This window comes from Globicephala melas, chromosome 20 (genome assembly GCF_963455315.2).
Source record: "Globicephala melas chromosome 20, mGloMel1.2, whole genome shotgun sequence".
NCBI classification, from domain to species: domain Eukaryota; kingdom Metazoa; phylum Chordata; class Mammalia; order Artiodactyla; family Delphinidae; genus Globicephala; species Globicephala melas.
Genome location: NC_083333.1, coordinates 10,791,954 through 10,798,487, shown reverse-complemented (window position 1 = coordinate 10,798,487; position 6,534 = coordinate 10,791,954). Strand labels below are relative to the sequence as shown.

The following is a 6,534-nucleotide window of genomic DNA, read 5'->3' as shown; positions in this document are numbered from 1 at the left end:
CCACCCGCTCAAGGGTCTTCCCTGCGCAGGTTCGGCGTCGTTCTCTCGGTCTCGCGCGAGCAGAGTCCTGAGGGTACAGCGCCGCGCAGGTTGGTGCACCTGCAGGCGCCAAGTAACGTATGCGAGGCCACCACCGAGACGCAAGTCCTCCGGCGGGTCCTAGACTCGCCCACGGCTGGCTTCTGGCCAGTCGGCCTGGGTGGGGGACCCTGTCAGATAACCACGCTTTTGTTCTAATTTTTAATTTTTTTTTTTCCCTGCGTGCTTTTGTGGTCTCATTCATTGATGCCTTCTGTTTGCAGTGCCCTCTCAAAGGCTTGGTAGTACAGAGATGAACAAGGATAGCGAAATGTTTAAAAGGGCAGGTTCTGAAGTGAGAACATCAAGACACTCAGAAAGTCAGACAAAATCGCTGACCCACCATTTATGGGCTGTGTGACTTTGGGCAAATTACCTAACCTCTCTGAGTCCAATTTAATGGATTATCCTACTTTTCCTCACTGATTTTTGTTTATTTTAATTTTATCTATTTTTGGCTGCACTGTGTCTTTGTTGCTGGCTGTGGGCTTTCTCTAGTTGCTGGGAGCGGGAGCTACTCTTCCTTGCGGTGCACGGGCTTCTCATTGAGGTGGCTTTGGCTTCTCATTGCGGTGGCTTCTCTTGTTGCAGAGCACGGGCTGTAGGCACACAGGCTCAGTAGTTGTGGCTCGCAGGCTCTAGAGCGCAGGCTCAGTAGTTGTGGCACAAGGGCTTAGTTGCTCCGCGGCATGTGGGATCTTCCCGGGCCAGGGCTCGAACCTGTGTCCCCTAAGGCGGATTCTTAACCACCGTGCCACCAGGAGGTCCCTCCTCACTGATTTTTAAATGCTGTTTTTATCATTAACTAAATTCACACATGTACTTGGTTATGTATTTGAAGTACTTTCTGTCTGCTTATCTGTTTCTCTCTCTCTGCTTTGATAATAAACTGTTATAATTATTGTGAGCTTTTAAATATGTTTTAAAATCTGGTAGGAGTAGTCCTCTCTTCATTTACTCTTCTTTTTTCAGAAAAAAATTGTAACCCTGAATGTTTTCTTGTATTTCTTATATTACTTTTAAAAGAACAAAATAGTGTTTTTGTTTTTTTGTTTTGTTTCAAGAACCAAAATCTGCTTAAGCCAGAAGAATGAAAATGGAGGAGAGAGGGAAGAACAGTAGCTACATTTTTGTTGTGAAATGTAAAGTCGTTGAGGGTGGTTTGCTTTGGCTTTTTAGTCATTTTTTAAAAAGAACAAAAAACGTCTGATCTCATCTGGGTTTAACACGCTGCGCCTGTCAGCAGTGTGAATTCATTATGTAATTCATTTGCTCTACAAATACGTATGGCGTGCTCGCTCTCTGCCAGACGCTGGTGATGCAATGAATGTTGAGCCGACCCAAGGCTGTCTCATGGAACTTAACGTCATGAAGAGGAGATATTTAAACAACTCCATGAATAAATATAAAATGTTAACTGTAGTGAGTGCTATTCTGGAGAGTACAAAGTGCTGTAAGTGTTTATAAAAGAAGATTTGACATACACAGGAAGGTCTGTGAAAGCTTCCTGGAATCAGGCTCTCCCTGAAGAGTTAGGCAGATGAAGGACAAGAAAGTAACAGAAACCCACCTCTACTTAAACATATGTGACAGGAAAAAACAAAAAAACACACCAAAAAAACCATATGTGACAGGAAAGTCTAGGGGGTTGACTGGCTTCCACAAAGGCCAGAATTCAAGGATTTAAGCACTGTCATCAGGACTCTTTTCTCTCTCTCTATTTCTTGATTTCACTTTTCTCTCTGTTAACTTCACAGATTTTTTCCCCCCACATGGAGATAGGTTTCAGTGCCCAGGATTGCAGAAGGGCATCTATAGAAATTACAGAAAAAGGACTCTGATAGGTTCTTCTTGGATCACATGTCCAACACTGGATCAGTCACTGTATCCAGTAGATAAGGTACTTTGGTGGATCAGCTTGGGTTACACGTTGGGATAGGGAAAGGGAGCCATGTTACTGCTAGACCCATCGGGGGATGGAAAGAAAATCAGTTTTTTGGTTTCTTTTTGTTTTTACCAGAAAAATGAGACAGTTCTTAAGACAGGCAAAGTAGCAGATGTCTACTATGGGAGGCTGCAGGGGAGAGCATTACAGGCAGCAGGAACTATCTATGTAAGGCCCTGTGGCAGTGTCTGAGAAGCTGGAGGCCAGTGAGTGGATGGTGAGAATGAGATGAGCTTGGAAAGGTTGGGCCACAGAGTGTCTGGAAAGCCACATGTAGGCTTCTTGGCTTTATCCTAAGGGTAACAGAGACCTATTAGGCGTTCAACAGGGCAGGGTACCTGGGTGTGAGATGGGGGAGCCACCACCCCACTGCACCTGCATGAAAGACCTGGAGCGGGAACTACCTAGCCCAGCCCAGCCCCTTATGAATTCCTGACCATAGAAACTGCGAGAGAGAATGAGAGGTTGTTGTTGTTTTAAGCCAGAATTTGGGCGCGATTTGTTAAGCAGCAATAGATAACCAGAATGTGAAGCATCTGTCACTATCATGTAATTTTCTTTGTATCAATTTTCTTTGCCATATTCTCATTCGTCAGTGGTGTTGCTTGTGATTCAAGTCATTTCCCCCATCACTCTTATGTACTTTGTGCAATGCTTCTTCTTTTATTTGTTTGGTTTTGGTTTTGGTTTTGCGGTACGCGGGCCTCTCACTGTTGTGGCCTCTCCCGTTGCGGCGCACAGGCTCCGGACGCGCAGGCTCAGCGGCCATGGTTCACGGGCCCAGCCACTCCGTGGCATGTGGGATCCTCCAGGACCAGGGCACGAACCCGTGTCCCCCGCATCGGCAGGCGGACTCTCAACCACTGCGCCACCAGGGAAGCCCAATGCTTCTTCTTTTGTTGGAAGATTTGTAATTTTACTTTGTAATAAATTTTCATTGTACAGTATTTTAATTTTATTATACAATGTTTACATCACCTGAGGGACAAGATGTTAACTAGATAGGTGGGAACAGACATGGATATTAAGTCAGGAGGGATGTTTGCAAGGGGACTAACTGGAAGTTGGGTGAATATTTTCCTGTTTTGACGAATTTTCCCTACCCAGATTCATAACTGTGGATATTTAGATAGTGAGTATTTGAAAAATTAGGACTCCCTGGTTATCATCTTTGGGGCAGGGCTGTTTCGTTGGTGATGAAGGGTAAGGACCCCTGAATCCCTATATTGGAATGATTTTTGGTTGCCTTTGAAATCTTCGTAATTCACCATGACTTCTTTGACATAGTTACTAACGTTCAAGAATCATAGAAATGGAAGACACTCTGGAGATTATAGCCTTCTATCTCTTTTTTTGAGCATAATCAACCTTCCTTCCTCCCTTTCATCTCTCCTTCCCTCCCCACCTTCCTTCCACAATATTTATTGAGATCCCTTATGTGCTAGCCATTGAGGATACAAAAGTGAACAAAAACGGGTATTGAAAAAAGGCCATGGGACTTCCTTGGTGGGACGGTGGTTAAGAATCTGCCTGCCAATGCAGGGCACACGGGTTCGAGCCCTGGTCTGGGAAGATCCCACATGCCACAGAGCAACTAAGCCCATGCACCACAACTACTGAGTCTGCACACTAGAGCCCATGAGCCACAACTACTGAAGCCCGGACGCCTAGAGCCCGTGCTCTGCAACAAGAGAAGCCACCGCAATGAGAAGCCTGTGCACAAGGAAGAGTAGCCCCTGCGCGCCGTAACTAGAGAAAGCCCCTGCACAGTGACGAAGACCCAACGCAGCCAAAAATAAATAAATAAATTTATTTAAAAAAGAAAAAAAGGCCATGGATGTTTGTGTTTTCTTTATCATGAGCAAACGTTTATTGGGCCGTTACTATGGACTGCTGTTTTTTTTCTGCATGCAGTTTAAAAGAATCTCTCACTATGTAAATCAGAGACCAAGTAAAAGCAAGAAAAGAGGAGAGAAAGGAAGATATCTTTAAGTGAAGACAATAACCTATTAATTTGTTTTAACCATTGATTTTGCTGTTTGGTCTGAGAAATGTTAACAAATTTATCTAAATTATCTTAAGAAATTCCTCCAATGTACATGCAAATTACAGGGGTAACAAAGAGATCTACATTAATTGTCTCATTTCTAAAAAGATATTTAAGTAAATAATTCAATTTTCTGTCTGAATTACAGAATACCTCCAAACAAAATCTGGGCAAAATATTCAGTTATTTTTTTCTTAACAGCAAAGGTCATTTTGCCCATAACGTGTGGACTTCTTAATGCACCAGTAGGTGGCAGTAGTTTGCAGCCCGTGGTTATTAACAGATAAAAACACCTTAAATACACTTTTATTTTTAGACAATAGAAAGCCTCCTAGTCTCCTACAAGAATCATATGGCTTTTGGCTATTCCTACCCTGTGAACTAAAAGTCCACATCGGTGAAAAATGTCCACGAAATACAGTACAGTTAAATTTTAAAGCAAGTACCACGGTTAGGACTGAGTGCTTTCACTGAGGAGGGCACAGATAATATTTGCACTTTCTCCCTCAGTATCTCTGTCACTTCCTTCACTCCTTACACAAATACTTACTGAGCACCCACCATGTGGGTCACTGGAAATACGGGGGTGAGTAAAGCAGCAATAGTGCAGCCCCCATGGACCTTGTAGTCCCCTGCAGATGGACAGATATGTAAATTCCACTTTCATATTGCAACAAACAATACTAGAAAGGACATTTTTATACATGTTCTTGAGTTTCTCTTGGGCAGTGGTTCTCAAAGTGTGATCTGAGCCATGAGAGCGAAACTATCTTTTTTTTTTTTTTTTTTAATTTATTTTTGGCTGTGTTGGGTCTTCGTTGCTGCATACGGGCTTTCTCTAGTTGCGGTGAGCGGGGGCTACTCTTCGTTGCAGTGCGTGGGCTTCCCATTGCAGTGACTTCTCTTGCTGCGAAGCACGGGCTCTAGGTGTATGGGCTTCAGTAGTTGCAGCTCGCAGGCTCTAGAGCACAGGGTCAGTAGTTGTGGCACATGGGCTTAGTTGCTCCGCGGCATGTGGGATCTTCCTGGGCCAGGGCTCAAACCCGTGTTCCCGGCATTGGCAGGTGGATTCTTAACCACTGCGCCACCAGGGAAGCCCAAGAGAGCGAAACTATCTTTATAAATAATATTAAGATGTTATTTGCCCTCACTCATGCTTGCTGTCTCATGAATGTACCATGGAGCCTTCCAGAGGATACGTGATGTTGATTTGCAACACACTGACTAAAGAATCAGATATGAGAATCTGGATATTTTTTATTAAGCCAGACATTAAAGAGATTCACAAAAAACATAACACAATGCCACTCTTCTCACTAATTTTTTTTTGGTTTGGGAAAATGTAATTATTTTAATTAAATTTTATTTACATTAATATGAAAGAATTGTTATTTTAAACGAATTTATAAGTATCTGAAGTCTTTCTCGCTTTTACTTTCCAATAAGGTAAATATCAATAGGTATCTTCCGCATAAATGGAATCTCTTTGGTGTCCTCTGTCATTTTATTTATTTATTTATTTATTTTGCGCGGGCCTCTCACTGTTGTGGCCTCTCCTGTTGCGGAGCACAGGCTCCGGACACACAGGCCCAGCGGCCATGGCTCACGGGCCCAGCCGCTCTGCGGCATGTGGGATCTTCCCGGACCGGGGCACGAACCCGTGTCCCCTGCATCGGCAGGCGGACTCTCAACCACTGCACCACCAGGGAAGCCCCCTCAATCATTTTTAAGAGTATGAGGGAGACCTGGTACCAAAAAGTTCAAAAGCCACCGTTCTAGGGTGTGTATTCTGAAGTAGGGTTGCTGGGTCATATAGGATGTCCACAATTTCAATTTTGCTAGATGTTGCCAAATTGCTCTCCAAAGTGGCTAAAGCTGACCTTTTTAAAAAATCCGTATACAGTTGTTGTTTTTGTTTTCAGGCAAATATGAAACTGTAAAGAATTATTGTTATTGAGCTAGGCTAATGATACAATAGAGATTTGATATATGAAATATTGAATATTTTTTCTAAACAACAGTGAGAGATTCAGGGTAATTTTATTTTTAGTGTACTTAGAGGAAGAAGCTTTTCTTGGCCACTGAGAATAGTGTTGTAGAGTGCCAACATTAAAAGTATCGAAAATTTATTTTTGTTTGGCACCTCATGGGAGGTAGATGTGTACAAGTTATGCAAATAAACCTTTTTTTTTTTTTTTACCATCAGGGGAATTTCAATTTTCTTAAATACTACCTTCTGCAGTTTTAGTTAAAACCTAAGCCATATTCCACTGACACTCAATTTGTAAAAAAAATGCTGAGGCATCTAATATTAGAAAAGTAATAATTCAAAAGCTGTTAGTTCATGGGTCATTTTGTGAGAGTTTATTTTAAGCAATTCAGGGTGCTTTTTGATATAGAATATTCAAATTGTACAAGCATAGTTGATCTAATACTTTAACTGCCTTAAATTTTGGCAATGAGA

General features: G+C 42.5%; 1 protein-coding gene across 1 annotated transcript in view; it reads left to right on the top strand.

Moving 5' to 3' along the window:
- The window catches only part of RABEP1 (rabaptin, RAB GTPase binding effector protein 1), a 248,969-nt gene that overhangs the window by 68,434 nt on the left and 174,001 nt on the right, over positions 1-6,534 (top strand). The window lies entirely within an intron of this gene.